At 55.1% G+C, this 15,642-nt stretch overlaps 8 non-coding genes across 8 annotated transcripts; all 8 read left to right on the top strand.

Moving 5' to 3' along the window:
- Window positions 1–307: 307 nt before the first annotated feature.
- LOC132361264 (small nucleolar RNA SNORD116) lies at window positions 308–399 on the top strand. The gene has a single exon (XR_009501570.1). It is a non-coding gene; the product is annotated as a small nucleolar RNA SNORD116 (small nucleolar RNA).
- A 389-nt stretch (window positions 400–788) lies between these two features.
- Window positions 789–880, top strand: LOC132361018 (small nucleolar RNA SNORD116). The gene has a single exon (XR_009501334.1). It is a non-coding gene; the product is annotated as a small nucleolar RNA SNORD116 (small nucleolar RNA).
- A 2,425-nt stretch (window positions 881–3,305) lies between these two features.
- On the top strand, window positions 3,306–3,397 carry LOC132361662 (small nucleolar RNA SNORD116). Its single transcript, XR_009501935.1, has one exon. It is a non-coding gene; the product is annotated as a small nucleolar RNA SNORD116 (small nucleolar RNA).
- Window positions 3,398–5,838: 2,441 nt separating this feature from the next.
- On the top strand, window positions 5,839–5,930 carry LOC132361263 (small nucleolar RNA SNORD116). The gene has a single exon (XR_009501569.1). It is a non-coding gene; the product is annotated as a small nucleolar RNA SNORD116 (small nucleolar RNA).
- A 389-nt stretch (window positions 5,931–6,319) lies between these two features.
- LOC132361017 (small nucleolar RNA SNORD116) lies at window positions 6,320–6,411 on the top strand. The gene has a single exon (XR_009501333.1). It is a non-coding gene; the product is annotated as a small nucleolar RNA SNORD116 (small nucleolar RNA).
- Window positions 6,412–8,836: 2,425 nt separating this feature from the next.
- On the top strand, window positions 8,837–8,928 carry LOC132361546 (small nucleolar RNA SNORD116). Its single transcript, XR_009501827.1, has one exon. It is a non-coding gene; the product is annotated as a small nucleolar RNA SNORD116 (small nucleolar RNA).
- Window positions 8,929–11,850: 2,922 nt separating this feature from the next.
- LOC132360960 (small nucleolar RNA SNORD116) lies at window positions 11,851–11,942 on the top strand. Its single transcript, XR_009501277.1, has one exon. It is a non-coding gene; the product is annotated as a small nucleolar RNA SNORD116 (small nucleolar RNA).
- A 2,425-nt stretch (window positions 11,943–14,367) lies between these two features.
- Window positions 14,368–14,459, top strand: LOC132361545 (small nucleolar RNA SNORD116). Its single transcript, XR_009501826.1, has one exon. It is a non-coding gene; the product is annotated as a small nucleolar RNA SNORD116 (small nucleolar RNA).
- The last annotated feature ends 1,183 nt before the right edge of the window (window positions 14,460–15,642 follow it).

Here is a 15,642-nt window from a genome sequence, read left to right as displayed (position 1 = left end):
TCAAGGCAAAGGAGTCTCAGAGTGGTTTTGGCGTGAAGTCCTTGAGGATCCTCGTAGGAACCTTGTGGTGGTGAGTGGAACTTCTTTGCAGAAACCTAGATGTTTGGCCACGGGGACTTGTGCACTGAGACTACACCCTCACCTTCTTGGCTCTTGCAGGGGAACCCCAGATCTGATGCCATGATCCTTAGCTCCATTTGCAGCCCCGTGGGTCGCCTCTGGCCACTCCTGACTGCTGACATGATTGAGATCGGTGGCTGCCCCGCGCTGGAGCCTGTGACTTTGAACGTGCAGCCTTTGAGCAGGTGGATTGATGATGACTCCCATAAATGCACTGCTTGGAACTCTGAACAAATGAATGGGTCTCAGGTTTCTCCGCGGTCATGTCACTGACGGGCCTGGGGGCGAAAATACAAGGCGCCAGGGCAAGTAACCCAGTTGCTGCAAGGGTTTGCCCTGCCAGTTTGGGCATTGGAATATCTCCAATGCCAATAGCTTTCTGTGTGATCCAAGGGCATCGCCTCTGGCTCGACAAGGTTCCTGGTAGAAACCTTGTGGGGGTAAACGGAACTTCTTTGAAGAAACCTAGAAGTTTGGCCACGGGGACTTGTGCCGCGAGACTACACCGTCACATTCTGGGCTCTTCCTGGGGCACCCGAGCTCCGATGCCCTGAGACGTGGGTGCACTTCCTGCCCCGTGGCTCGAGTCTGGCCGCTCCCTACTGCTGAGAGGATTGAGCTTGCTGACAGTCCGCGACTTTGCACGTCCAGCCTTTGAGCAGGAGCGTGGATCAGTGAGGACTCCCATAAAGGCATTCCTTGGAAATCTAAACAAAATGAAAGAGCAATACCTACCGTCTTCTCATCCTAACTGAGGTCCAGCACGTGGCTCCCAAAGGAAAATTAGGGAGAGGTCCATGTTGCATTTGCTACTGTGGGCATGCGCAGCAACATTGTTCAAGTGGAGGGTGGCGGGCTTCTCGTGCAGAAAGAGCCATGTGGAAAGGAGCCTGGGATGTCCATCTACGTGGGAAGGCTAAGGACAACTTGACGTCTCTGGGCACCTGAGTCTAGCCAGAACTGCTATCCCCGGCCGCAGACAGCATGCGGGTGCGAAAGGAAGCGTGAGCCACTGGTACTCCTCTGGCTTGCCATTGAGATCTACAGGCCACCCTCAAGCTCAGGTCGTTGCCTTGTTCCCGCAAGGAAACAGAAGTCTCTGCACTCAGGGTCAGTGAAGGAGTCCTGGCCAGGCCAGGCGTCTATGTCATGTTCAGCTTGGAAGGTGGGATATAGTTCAGGTTTGCCCTGATGGTCGGGGGAAATCAAATGGGCCACTGTCCCCGGGATTTGGGCGACGCTGATGGCACCTCCTTGGGTTGTGTCCTGCTTGTGTGTTGTGTGTGGAGAGTTTGGAAAATGCCTTAGGCAAATCCAGGGGATATCAAGCTACTTAGGTGAGGGGTGGATTCGTTTGGATCCTGGTGGAGAGAGTAAGGCAAGGCGAGCGGGGAATACACGGGAGAGTGTTGGCTAAGCCCACAGGCTTACTGTTGGGTGGATAGATCGGTATGGGTGGATATGTCGGTGGACATAGGGTTCCCGGAACTCTTTTGGGATATCTTCAGGAGCATTTGGAGCCCCGTGTAGGGAAGGAATACAGGTGCACATTCGTGGACCATCCCAACCTTTTCCTCTCCTTTCTCAATGTGCTTCACGGCGGGTCCTTGTTCCAGCGAATGGTGCCTTCACGGCACAGTATCGTGTCTTCTCACTGGGACCGATTTGGAGCCGTTGGGATGTTTTGTCCCTGTGTGGCCTCATTGCCCCTATGTTGAGGATGTTAAGGTGTTCCTTAGGACAGCCCAGCGTCATTGCTATACCAGGTCGGCATAGCATTCCCTGAGGTTTGGAGCTCTTCCCGGAGGTCTTTGGGCCCAACCATGCAGAAAGAAGGGAGTCGGCCGCCAAGGCAACGCTACAGGTTTAAGGGCTGGAGTGAATGTGTGCTGCAGGGGTCATTTTGTCCTGCCACCTTCTGGTGCTGCGAGCCTGTGATCTCCAGCATGCATGGCTTCAAGCCAGAGAAGCCATGCCGGTTCAAGGGTCCAGGATGTTGGGTGCGTTCTCTCATTGCACGGCTGTGGGTGACACGTTGGTTCTGGAGGACCTGGGTCTCATGGTTTCTCCAAGGTCTTGTCCTTGAAGGGGAGAATGCGAATGTGCAAGGTGCTACGATAAGTTACCCAGTTGCTGCAAGTGTTTGGCCCGCCATTTTGGGCATTGGAATGGCTCCCTTGCCATTAGCTTTGGTTGCGGTCCTAGGGAAGTTCCTCTGGCTTGGCAGGAGACCAGGAAGTATGCCTGCTGGTGAGTCTCCCTTGATCAGTCCAGGGGTTCTTCAGGTGCCCTTTGTCACGGGTCCCTACGAGCCGCTTTTGATGGAGGTCGTCTTATTCAGCCAAGGGCCCTTCCCTTATGGAAGATCTCTCCCCTTGAGGGCGTGTCCACTGTGTTTAATCATAAGGGCCAAACGCGTGTTTGTTCCCATAGGGGGCACTTGCTCTTAGGCTGAGGGGGCACAGTTGTCCTGAGGGTGTCTCAGGGGATCAGGAAGACATCCTTTTGCTGTGATGGAGGGCAGATTGCTCAGGAGAGGAATTTCAGGGCCCGAGACCAGGGGGCTGTTGGTCGGTGGCACTCTTTGTCCTGATGGCCGCACGCTCTGAAGGCGCCAGTGCCACGATGCTTTCACGTTTGCCTGCGGACACACAGGCAAGATGGACAGTAAATGAAATGTTGAGGAGAGATAGAACACACAATGCTGGGTGGTATCGCCCTTTCCCTCGGTGCGCCTGTGCACCCTCCTCAAGCATGCGTGTGTTCTCTCACCCCGAGCCAGGTGGAATGCCAGGGAAGGAATGCCAGCAGCAGCCTGGGGCCATCCGTATAATCCCTGATACCCGTTGAAGTGAGGACGGTGTGGCAAGGCGAGGCCAGCCGAAGGAGTCTCAGAGGGGTGTTGGCGTGCATTCCTTGAGGATCCTGCTTTAACCCTTGTTGCGGTAAGCGACACTTCTTTGCTAAACCTAAAGGTTTGGCGATGGGAACGTGTGCACCGGGGCTACACCCTCACCTTCTGGTCTTTTCTCGGGGAACACGAGCTTTGATGCCCTGAGAACTGGCTGCATTTCCTGACCCGTGGCTCGGCTCTGGCCACTTCCGTACGCTGATAAGATTCAGCTCGCTGGCCGTCCCATGGTGGAATCTGCAACTTTGCATGTCCACCGTTTGAGCATGTGCTTGGATCGATGATGACTCCCACAAATGCATTCCTTGGAAATCTGAACAAAATGAGGGAGAAATCCCTACCGTCTCCTCGTTGGAACTGAGGTCCAGCACGTGGCTCCCCAAAGGAAAGTAGGGAGAGGTTCACGTTGCATTTGCGGCCGTGGGTGTCTACAGCCACGTTGTTCAAGTTGAGGGTTGTGGTCATCTCCTGGGGAGAAGAGCCATTGGGAAAGGAGCCTGGGATGCCAATCCAGGTGGGAAGGCTTGGGACAGCGTGCCGTCTCTGGGTTCCTTGGTCTAGCCAGGACTGCTGTCCCCTGCCACGGTTCAGCATGCAGGTAGGAGAGGAAGCGTGAGCCATTGCTCGTCCTGCCACCTGCACTTGAGTTCTACAGGCTGCCCCCACCTGCTGGTCATTGCCTTGTGGCCTCAAAGAAACAGAAGTCTGTAGGCTCAGGGTCAGAACAGGATTCCAGGCCTAGGGCAGGCTTCTTTGTCATGTTCTGCTTGGGAGACCAGATGCAGTTTAGGTTTCTCCTGCTGAGGGGAGAAATCAAATGGGCCACTGTTCCTGGGAGTTTGGCCAATCTGATGGCTCCTCCTCGGGTTGTGTCCTGCTTGTGTGTGCTGTGTGAAGGGGCTGGAAAATGCCTTAGTCAAACTTGGTCACGGCAAGCTTCTTTGGTGAGGGGTGGCTCTGGCATCTTGCCGTGACACGTTGGGATCCCGGTGGAGAGAGAGTAAGGCAAGGCGAGTGAAAGAGACACGTGAGATGGCTGGCTAAGCCCACAGGTTTACTGGTGGGTGGATAGATCGACGGTGGCCATGGGGTTCCCGGAACACATTTGGGATTCCCTCAGGAGCATCTGGAGGCACGTGTAGGGAGGGAATACGGGAGCACATTTGTGGACTGTCCCGCCTCTTTCCTCTCCTTGGTCGATTTGCTTCATGGCGGGTTCTTGTGCCAGCGAATGGTTGCCTTCATGGCACAGTATGGTGTCTCCTCATGGGGGCCGATTTGGAGGCCTTGGGGTGTTTTGTCCCTGTCTGACCACGTTCCCCCTGTGTTGAAGATGTGAAGGTGTTCCTGAGGACAGCCAGGCATCGATTCTATACCCAGCCCACATAGCGTTCCCTGAGGATTGGAGCTCTACCCGGAGGTCATTGGGTGCAACCGTGCAGAAACAAGGGAGTTGGCTGCCAAGGAAAAGCTGCAGGTTTAAGGGCAGGAGAGGATGTGTGGTGTGGGTGTCATTTTTCCTGCCACCCGCTGGTGCGTCGAGACTGTGGTAACCGGCGAGCCTGGCCACAGGCTACAGAAGTCATACCGGTTCAAGTGTCTAGGCTGTTGTCTGAGTTCTGTCGTTGCATGGCTGTGGGTAACAAGTTGCTTGTAGAGGACCTGGGCCTCAGGGTTTCCCCAATGTCACGCCACTGATGAGGGTGAAAGTACCAGACACCACTGCAAGTTACACAATTGCTGCAAGTGTTTGCCCCGCCACGTTGGGCGTCGGAATGATTCTGATGCCATTAGCTTTGTGCGTGGGCCAAGTGTTGGTGGCCAGTCTTGGCAGCAGGCCAGGAAGTCTGGCTGCAGGTGAATCTCCATTGTTCAGTCCAGGAGTTTCTCTGGTGCGTTTTGTCACTGGTCCCTACAAGCGGCTTTTGTTGGAGGTCGTCCCATTTGGCCAAGGGCCGTTCCCTTGTGGAAGATCTCAGGGACCACATTTCCCCTTGAGGGTGAATCCATTGTGTGGAAGCGTATGCGCCAGGAGTGGTTTGGTTCCCCAGAGGGCAGTGGCTTTTACGCTGAGTAATCCCAGTTCCCCTGAGGGTGTCTCAGCAGTTCAGGATGACATCCTTATGCTGTGTCGGCAGGGAGGTGGCTCAGGCAGGAACGTTCAAGGCCCATACCGGGGGGATGATGGACGGCCGTGCTCTTTGTGCTGATGCCCGTGCGCTCTGAAGGCATCTGTGCCACGATGCATTCACGTTTGGCTGTGGACACACAGACATGATGGACTGCAAATGAAATGCTGAGGGGAGATATAGCACACATCGGTGGGCGGTATCACCCTTTGCCTCTGTGCGCCCGTTCACTTTTCTCAAACATCCCTGTGTTCTGTCACCCTGAGGCATGTGGTGGAGTGCCAGGGCACAAACACCTGCAGCAGCATTGGGCCCTCTGTATAGTCCATGATACCTGGCGAAGTGAGGAGAGTGTGGCAAGGTGAGGCAAGTCAAGGCAAAGGAGTCTCAGAGTGGTTTTGGCGTGAAGTCCTTGAGGATCCTCGTAGGAACCTTGTGGTGGTGAGTGGAACTTCTTTGCAGAAACCTAGATGTTTGGCCACGGGGACTTGTGCACTGAGACTACACCCTCACCTTCTTGGCTCTTGCAGGGGAACCCCAGATCTGATGCCATGATCCTTAGCTCCATTTGCAGCCCCGTGGGTCGCCTCTGGCCACTCCTGACTGCTGACATGATTGAGATCGGTGGCTGCCCCGCGCTGGAGCCTGTGACTTTGAACGTGCAGCCTTTGAGCAGGTGGATTGATGATGACTCCCATAAATGCACTGCTTGGAACTCTGAACAAATGAATGGGTCTCAGGTTTCTCCGCGGTCATGTCACTGACGGGCCTGGGGGCGAAAATACAAGGCGCCAGGGCAAGTAAGCCAGTTGCTGCAAGGGTTTGCCCTGCCAGTTTGGGCATTGGAATATCTCCAATGCCAATAGCTTTCTGTGTGATCCAAGGGCATCGCCTCTGGCTCGACAAGGTTCCTGGTAGAAACCTTGTGGGGGTAAACGGAACTTCTTTGAAGAAACCTAGAAGTTTGGCCACGGGGACTTGTGCCGCGAGACTACACCGTCACATTCTGGGCTCTTCCTGGGGCACCCGAGCTCCGATGCCCTGAGACGTGGGTGCACTTCCTGCCCCGTGGCTCGAGTCTGGCCGCTCCCTACTGCTGAGAGGATTGAGCTTGCTGACAGTCCGCGACTTTGCACGTCCAGCCTTTGAGCAGGAGCGTGGATCAGTGAGGACTCCCATAAAGGCATTCCTTGGAAATCTAAACAAAATGAAAGAGCAATACCTACCGTCTTCTCATCCTAACTGAGGTCCAGCACGTGGCTCCCAAAGGAAAATTAGGGAGAGGTCCATGTTGCATTTGCTACTGTGGGCATGCGCAGCAACATTGTTCAAGTGGAGGGTGGCGGGCTTCTCGTGCAGAAAGAGCCATGTGGAAAGGAGCCTGGGATGTCCATCTACGTGGGAAGGCTAAGGACAACTTGACGTCTCTGGGCACCTGAGTCTAGCCAGAACTGCTATCCCCGGCCGCAGACAGCATGCGGGTGCGAAAGGAAGCGTGAGCCACTGGTACTCCTCTGGCTTGCCATTGAGATCTACAGGCCACCCTCAAGCTCAGGTCGTTGCCTTGTTCCCGCAAGGAAACAGAAGTCTCTGCACTCAGGGTCAGAGAAGGAGTCCTGGCCAGGCCAGGCGTCTATGTCATGTTCAGCTTGGAAGGTGGGATATAGTTCAGGTTTGCCCTGATGGTCGGGGGAAATCAAATGGGCCACTGTCCCCGGGATTTGGGCGACGCTGATGGCACCTCCTTGGGTTGTGTCCTGCTTGTGTGTTGTGTGTGGAGAGTTTGGAAAATGCCTTAGGCAAATCCAGGGGATATCAAGCTACTTAGGTGAGGGGTGGATTCGTTTGGATCCTGGTGGAGAGAGTAAGGCAAGGCGAGCGGGGAATACACGGGAGAGTGTTGGCTAAGCCCACAGGCTTACTGTTGGGTGGATAGATCGGTATGGGTGGATATGTCGGTGGACATAGGGTTCCCGGAACTCTTTTGGGATATCTTCAGGAGCATTTGGAGCCCCGTGTAGGGAAGGAATACAGGTGCACATTCGTGGACCATCCCAACCTTTTCCTCTCCTTTCTCAATGTGCTTCACGGCGGGTCCTTGTTCCAGCGAATGGTGCCTTCACGGCACAGTATCGTGTCTTCTCACTGGGACCGATTTGGAGCCGTTGGGATGTTTTGTCCCTGTGTGGCCTCATTGCCCCTATGTTGAGGATGTTAAGGTGTTCCTTAGGACAGCCCAGCGTCATTGCTATACCAGGTCGGCATAGCATTCCCTGAGGTTTGGAGCTCTTCCCGGAGGTCTTTGGGCCCAACCATGCAGAAAGAAGGGAGTCGGCCGCCAAGGCAACGCTACAGGTTTAAGGGCTGGAGTGAATGTGTGCTGCAGGGGTCATTTTGTCCTGCCACCTTCTGGTGCTGCGAGCCTGTGATCTCCAGCATGCATGGCTTCAAGCCAGAGAAGCCATGCCGGTTCAAGGGTCCAGGATGTTGGGTGCGTTCTCTCATTGCACGGCTGTGGGTGACACGTTGGTTCTGGAGGACCTGGGTCTCATGGTTTCTCCAAGGTCTTGTCCTTGAAGGGAAGAATGCGAATGTGCAAGGTGCTACGATAAGTTACCCAGTTGCTGCAAGTGTTTGGCCCGCCATTTTGGGCATTGGAATGGCTCCCTTGCCATTAGCTTTGGTTGCGGTCCTAGGGAAGTTCCTCTGGCTTGGCAGGAGACCAGGAAGTATGCCTGCTGGTGAGTCTCCCTTGATCAGTCCAGGGGTTCTTCAGGTGCCCTTTGTCACGGGTCCCTACGAGCCGCTTTTGATGGAGGTCGTCTTATTCAGCCAAGGGCCCTTCCCTTATGGAAGATCTCTCCCCTTGAGGGCGTGTCCACTGTGTTTAATCATAAGGGCCAAACGCGTGTTTGTTCCCATAGGGGGCACTTGCTCTTAGGCTGAGGGGGCACAGTTGTCCTGAGGGTGTCTCAGGGGATCAGGAAGACATCCTTTTGCTGTGATGGAGGGCAGATTGCTCAGGAGAGGAATTTCAGGGCCCGAGACCAGGGGGCTGTTGGTCGGTGGCACTCTTTGTTCTGATGGCCGCACGCTCTGAAGGCGCCAGTGCCACGATGCTTTCACGTTTGCCTGCGGACACACAGGCAAGATGGACAGTAAATGAAATGTTGAGGAGAGATAGAACACACAATGCTGGGTGGTATCGCCCTTTCCCTCGGTGCGCCTGTGCACCCTCCTCAAGCATGCGTGTGTTCTCTCACCCCGAGCCAGGTGGAATGCCAGGGAAGGAATGCCAGCAGCAGCCTGGGGCCATCCGTATAATCCCTGATACCCGTTGAAGTGAGGACGGTGTGGCAAGGCCAGGCCAGCCGAAGGAGTCTCAGAGGGGTGTTGGCGTGCATTCCTTGAGGATCCTGCTTTAACCCTTGTTGCGGTAAGCGACACTTCTTTGCTAAACCTAAAGGTTTGGCGATGGGAACGTGTGCACCGGGGCTACACCCTCACCTTCTGGTCTTTTCTCGGGGAACACGAGCTTTGATGCCCTGAGAACTGGCTGCATTTCCTGACCCGTGGCTCGGCTCTGGCCACTTCCGTACGCTGATAAGATTCAGCTCGCTGGCCGTCCCATGGTGGAATCTGCAACTTTGCATGTCCACCGTTTGAGCATGTGCTTGGATCGATGATGACTCCCACAAATGCATTCCTTGGAAATCTGAACAAAATGAGTGAGAAATCCCTACCGTCTCCTCGTTGGAACTGAGGTCCAGCACGTGGCTCCCCAAAGGAAAGTAGGGAGAGGTTCACGTTGCATTTGCGGCCGTGGGTGTCTACAGCCACGTTGTTCAAGTTGAGGGTTGTGGTCATCTCCTGGGGAGAAGAGCCATTGGGAAAGGAGCCTGGGATGCCAATCCAGGTGGGAAGGCTTGGGACAGCGTGCCGTCTCTGGGTTCCTTGGTCTAGCCAGGACTGCTGTCCCCTGCCACGGTTCAGCATGCAGGTAGGAGAGGAAGCGTGAGCCATTGCTCGTCCTGCCACCTGCACTTGAGTTCTACAGGCTGCCCCCACCTGCTGGTCATTGCCTTGTGGCCTCAAAGAAACAGAAGTCTGTAGGCTCAGGGTCAGAACAGGATTCCAGGCCTAGGGCAGGCTTCTTTGTCATGTTCTGCTTGGGAGACCAGATGCAGTTTAGGTTTCTCCTGCTGAGGGGAGAAATCAAATGGGCCACTGTTCCTGGGAGTTTGGCCAATCTGATGGCTCCTCCTCGGGTTGTGTCCTGCTTGTGTGTGCTGTGTGAAGGGGCTGGAAAATGCCTTAGTCAAACTTGGTCACGGCAAGCTTCTTTGGTGAGGGGTGGCTCTGGCATCTTGCCGTGACACGTTGGGATCCCGGTGGAGAGAGAGTAAGGCAAGGCGAGTGAAAGAGACACGTGAGATGGCTGGCTAAGCCCACAGGTTTACTGGTGGGTGGATAGATCGACGGTGGCCATGGGGTTCCCGGAACACATTTGGGATTCCCTCAGGAGCATCTGGAGGCACGTGTAGGGAGGGAATACGGGAGCACATTTGTGGACTGTCCCGCCTCTTTCCTCTCCTTGGTCGATTTGCTTCATGGCGGGTTCTTGTGCCAGCGAATGGTTGCCTTCATGGCACAGTATGGTGTCTCCTCATGGGGGCCGATTTGGAGGCCTTGGGGTGTTTTGTCCCTGTCTGACCACGTTCCCCCTGTGTTGAAGATGTGAAGGTGTTCCTGAGGACAGCCAGGCATCGATTCTATACCCAGCCCACATAGCGTTCCCTGAGGATTGGAGCTCTACCCGGAGGTCATTGGGTGCAACCGTGCAGAAACAAGGGAGTTGGCTGCCAAGGAAAAGCTGCAGGTTTAAGGGCAGGAGAGGATGTGTGGTGTGGGTGTCATTTTTCCTGCCACCCGCTGGTGCGTCGAGACTGTGGTAACCGGCGAGCCTGGCCACAGGCTACAGAAGTCATACCGGTTCAAGTGTCTAGGCTGTTGTCTGAGTTCTGTCGTTGCATGGCTGTGGGTAACAAGTTGCTTGTAGAGGACCTGGGCCTCAGGGTTTCCCCAATGTCACGCCACTGATGAGGGTGAAAGTACCAGACACCACTGCAAGTTACACAATTGCTGCAAGTGTTTGCCCCGCCACGTTGGGCGTCGGAATGATTCTGATGCCATTAGCTTTGTGCGTGGGCCAAGTGTTGGTGGCCAGTCTTGGCAGCAGGCCAGGAAGTATGGCTGCAGGTGAATCTCCATTGTTCAGTCCAGGAGTTTCTCTGGTGCGTTTTGTCACTGGTCCCTACAAGCGGCTTTTGTTGGAGGTCGTCCCATTTGGCCAAGGGCCGTTCCCTTGTGGAAGATCTCAGGGACCACATTTCCCCTTGAGGGTGAATCCATTGTGTGGAAGCGTATGTGCCAGGAGTGGTTTGGTTCCCCAGAGGGCAGTGGCTTTTACGCTGAGTAATCCCAGTTCCCCTGAGGGTGTCTCAGCAGTTCAGGATGACATCCTTATGCTGTGTCGGCGGGGAGGTGGCTCAGGCAGGAACGTTCAAGGCCCATACCGGGGGGATGATGGACGGCCGTGCTCTTTGTGCTGATGCCCGTGCGCTCTGAAGGCATCTGTGCCACGATGCATTCACGTTTGGCTGTGGACACACAGACATGATGGACTGCAAATGAAATGTTGAGGGGAGATATAGCGCACATCGGTGGGCGGTATCACCCTTTGCCTCTGTGCCCCCGTTCACTTTTCTCAAACATCCCTGTGTTCTGTCACCCTGAGGCATGTGGTGGAGTGCCAGGGAACAAACACCTGCAGCAGCATTGGGCCCTCTGTATAGTCCATGATACCTGGCGAAGTGAGGAGAGTGTGGCAAGGTGAGGCAAGTCAAGGCAAAAGAGTCTCAGAGTGGTTTTGGCGTGAAGTCCTAGAGGATCCTCGTAGGAACCTTGTGGTGGTGAGTGGAACTTCTTTGCAGAAACCTAGATGTTTGGCCACGGGGACTTGTGCACTGAGACTACACCCTCACCTTCTTGGCTCTTGCAGGGGAACCCCAGATCTGATGCCATGATCCTTAGCTCCATTTGCAGCCCCGTGGGTCGCCTCTGGCCACTCCTGACTGCTGACATGATTGAGATCGGTGGCTGCCCCGCGCTGGAGCCTGTGACTTTGAACGTGCAGCCTTTGAGCAGGTGGATTGATGATGACTCCCATAAATGCTCTGCTTGGAACTCTGAACAAATGAATGGGTCTCAGGTTTCTCCGCGGTCATGTCACTGACGGGCCTGGGGGCGAAAATACAAGGCGCCAGGGCAAGTAACCCAGTTGCTGCAAGGGTTTGCCCTGCCAGTTTGGGCATTGGAATATCTCCAATGCCAATAGCTTTCTGTGTGATCCAAGGGCATCGCCTCTGGCTCGACAAGGTTCCTGGTAGAAACCTTGTGGGGGTAAACGGAACTTCTTTGAAGAAACCTAGAAGTTTGGCCACGGGGACTTGTGCCGCGAGACTACACCGTCACATTCTGGGCTCTTCCTGGGGCACCCGAGCTCCGATGCCCTGAGACGTGGGTGCACTTCCTGCCCCGTGGCTGGAGTCTGGCCGCTCCCTACTGCTGAGAGGATTGAGCTTGCTGACAGTCCGCGACTTTGCATGTCCAGCCTTTGAGCAGGAGTGTGGATCAGTGAGGACTCCCATAAATGCATTCCTTGGAAATCTAAACAGAATGAATGAGCAATACCTACCGTCTTCTCATCCTAACTGAGGTCCAGCACGTGGCTCCCAAAGGAAAATTAGGGAGAGGTCCATGTTGCATTTGCTACTGTGGGCGTGCGCAGCAACATTGTTCAAGTGGAGGGTGGCGGGCTTCTCGTGCAGAAAGAGCCATGTGGAAAGGAGCCTGGGATGTCCATCTACGTGGGAAGGCTAAGGACAACTTGACGTCTCTGGGCACCTGAGTCTAGCCAGAACTGCTATCCCCTGCCGCGGTCAGCGTGCGGGTGCGAAAGGAAGCGTGAGCCACTGGTACTCCTCTGGCTTGCCATTGAGATCTACAGGCCACCCTCAAGCTCAGGTCGTTGCCTTGTTCCCGCAAGGAAACAGAAGTCTCTGCACTCAGGGTCAGAGAAGGAGTTCTGGCCAGGCCAGGCGTCTATGTCATGTTCAGCTTGGAAGGTGGGATATAGTTCAGGTTTGCCCTGATGGTCGGGGGAAATCAAATGGGCCACTGTCCCAGGGATTCGGGCGACGCTGATGGCACCTCCTTGGGTTGTGTCCTGCTTGTGTGTTGTGTGTGGAGAGTTTGGAAAGTGCCTTAGGCAAATCCAGGGGATATCAAGCTACTTAGGTGAGGGGTGGATTCGTTTGGATCCTGGTGGAGAGAGCAAGGCAAGGCGAGCGGGAAATACACGGGAGAGTGTTGGCTAAGCCCACAGGCTTACTGTTGGGTGGATAGATCGGTATGGGTGGATATGTCGGTGGACATAGGGTTCCCGGAACTCTTTTGGGATATCTTCAGGAGCATTTGGAGCCCCGTGTAGGGAAGGAATACAGGTGCACATTCGTGGACCATCCCAACCTTTTCCTCTCCTTTCTCAATGTGCTTCACGGCGGGTCCTTGTTCCAGCGAATGGTGCCTTCACGGCACAGTATGGTGTCTTCTCACTGGGACCGATTTGGAGCCGTTGGGATGTTTTGTCCCTGTGTGGCCTCATTGCCCCTATGTTGAGGATGTTAAGGTGTTCCTTAGGACAGCCCAGCGTCATTGCTATACCAGGTCGGCATAGCATTCCCTGAGGTTTGGAGCTCTTCCCGGAGGTCTTTGGGCCCAACCATGCAGAAAGAAGGGAGTCGGCCGCCAAGGCAACGCTACAGGTTTAAGGGCTGGAGTGAATGTGTGCTGCAGGGGTCATTTTGTCCTGCCACCTTCTGGTGCTGCGAGCCTGTGATCTCCAGCATGCATGGCTTCAAGCCAGAGAAGCCATGCCGGTTCAAGGGTCCAGGATGTTGGGTGCGTTCTCTCATTGCACGGCTCTGGGTGACACGTTGGTTCTGGAGGACCTGGGTCTCATGGTTTCTCCAAGGTCTTGTCCTTGAAGGGGAGAATGCGAATGTGCAAGGTGCTACGATAAGTTACCCAGTTGCTGCAAGTGTTTGGCCCGCCATTTTGGGCATTGGAATGGCTCCCTTGCCATTAGCTTTGGTTGCGGTCCTAGGGAAGTTCCTCTGGCTTGGCAGGAGACCAGGAAGTATGCCTGCTGGTGAGTCTCCCTTGATCAGTCCAGGGGTTCTTCAGGTGCCCTTTGTCACGGGTCCCTACGAGCCGCTTTTGATGGAGGTCGTCTTATTCAGCCAAGGGCCCTTCCCTTATGGAAGATCTCTCCCCTTGAGGGCGTGTCCACTGTGTTTAATCATAAGGGCCAAACGCGTGTTTGTTCCCATAGAGGGCACTTGCTCTTAGGCTGAGGGGGCACAGTTGTCCTGAGGGTGTCTCAGGGGATCAGGAAGACATCCTTTTGCTGTGATGGAGGGCAGATTGCTCAGGAGAGGAATTTCAGGGCCCGAGACCAGGGGGTTGTTGGTCGGTGGCACTCTTTGTCCTGATGGCCGCACGCTCTGAAGGCGCCAGTGCCACGATGCTTTCACGTTTGCCTGCGGACACACAGGCAAGATGGACAGTAAATGAAATGTTGAGGAGAGATAGAACACACAATGCTGGGTGGTATCACCCTTTCCCTCGGTGCGCCTGTGCACCCTCCTCAAGCATGCGTGTGTTCTCTCACCCCGAGCCAGGTGGAATGCCAGGGAAGGAATGCCAGCAGCAGCCTGGGGCCATCCGTATAATCCCTGATACCCGTTGAAGTGAGGACGGTGTGGCAAGGCGAGGCCAGCCGAAGGAGTCTCAGAGGGGTGTTGGCGTGCATTCCTTGAGGATCCTGTTTTAACCCTTGTTGCGGTAAGCGACACTTCTTTGCTAAACCTAAAGGTTTGGCGATGGGAACGTGTGCACCGGGGCTACACCCTCACCTTCTGGTCTTTTCTCGGGGAACACGAGCTTTGATGCCCTGAGAACTGGCTGCATTTCCTGACCCGTGGCTCGGCTCTGGCCACTTCCGTACGCTGATATGATTCAGCTCGTTGGCCGTCCCATGGTGGAATCTGCAACTTTGCATGTCCACCATTTGAGCATGTGCTTGGATCGATGATGACTCCCACAAATGCATTCCTTGGAAATCTGAACAAAATGAGTGAGAAATCCCTACCGTCTCCTCGTTGGAACTGAGGTCCAGCACGTGGCTCCCCAAAGGAAAGTAGGGAGAGGTTCACGTTGCATTTGCGGCCGTGGGTGTCTACAGCCACGTTGTTCAAGTTGAGGGTTGTGGTCATCTCCTGGGGAGAAGAGCCATTGGGAAAGGAGCCTGGGATGCCAATCCAGGTGGGAAGGCTTGGGACAGCGTGCCGTCTCTGGGTTCCTTGGTCTAGCCAGGACTGCTGTCCCCTGCCACGGTTCAGCATGCAGGTAGGAGAGGAAGCGTGAGCCATTGCTCGTCCTGCCACCTGCACTTGAGTTCTACAGGCTGCCCCCACCTGCTGGTCATTGCCTTGTGGCCTCAAAGAAACAGAAGTCTGTAGGCTCAGGGTCAGAACAGGATTCCAGGCCTAGGGCAGGCTTCTTTGTCATGTTCTGCTTGGGAGACCAGATGCAGTTTAGGTTTCTCCTGCTGAGGGGAGAAATCAAATGGGCCACTGTTCCTGGGAGTTTGGCCAATCTGATGGCTCCTCCTCGGGTTGTGTCCTGCTTGTGTGTGCTGTGTGAAGGGGCTGGAAAATGCCTTAGTCAAACTTGGTCACGGCAAGCTTCTTTGGTGAGGGGTGGCTCTGGCATCTTGCCGTGACACGTTGGGATCCCGGTGGAGAGAGAGTAAGGCAAGGCGAGTGAAAGAGACACGTGAGATGGCTGGCTAAGCCCACAGGTTTACTGGTGGGTGGATAGATCGACGGTGGCCATGGGGTTCCCGGAACACATTTGGGATTCCCTCAGGAGCATCTGGAGGCACGTGTAGGGAGGGAATACGGGAGCACATTTGTGGACTGTCCCGCCTCTTTCCTCTCCCTGGTCGATTTGCTTCATGGCGGGTTCTTGTGCCAGCGAATGGTTGCCTTCATGGCACAGTATGGTGTCTCCTCATGGGGGCCGATTTGGAGGCCTTGGGGTGTTTTGTCCCTGTCTGACCACGTTCCCCCTGTGTTGAAGATGTGAAGGTGTTCCTGAGGACAGCCAGGCATCGATTCTATACCCAGCCCACATAGCGTTCCCTGAGGATTGGAGCTCTACCCGGAGGTCATTGGGTGCAACCGTGCAGAAACAAGGGAGTTGGCTGCCAAGGAAAAGCTGCAGGTTTAAGGGCAGGAGAGGATGTGTGGTGTGGGTGTCATTTTTCCTGCCACCCGCTGGTGCGTCGAGACTGTG

This window comes from Balaenoptera ricei, chromosome 2 (assembly GCF_028023285.1).
Source record: "Balaenoptera ricei isolate mBalRic1 chromosome 2, mBalRic1.hap2, whole genome shotgun sequence".
NCBI lineage: Eukaryota > Metazoa > Chordata > Mammalia > Artiodactyla > Balaenopteridae > Balaenoptera > Balaenoptera ricei.
This window is presented reverse-complemented; position numbering and strand designations above follow the sequence as displayed.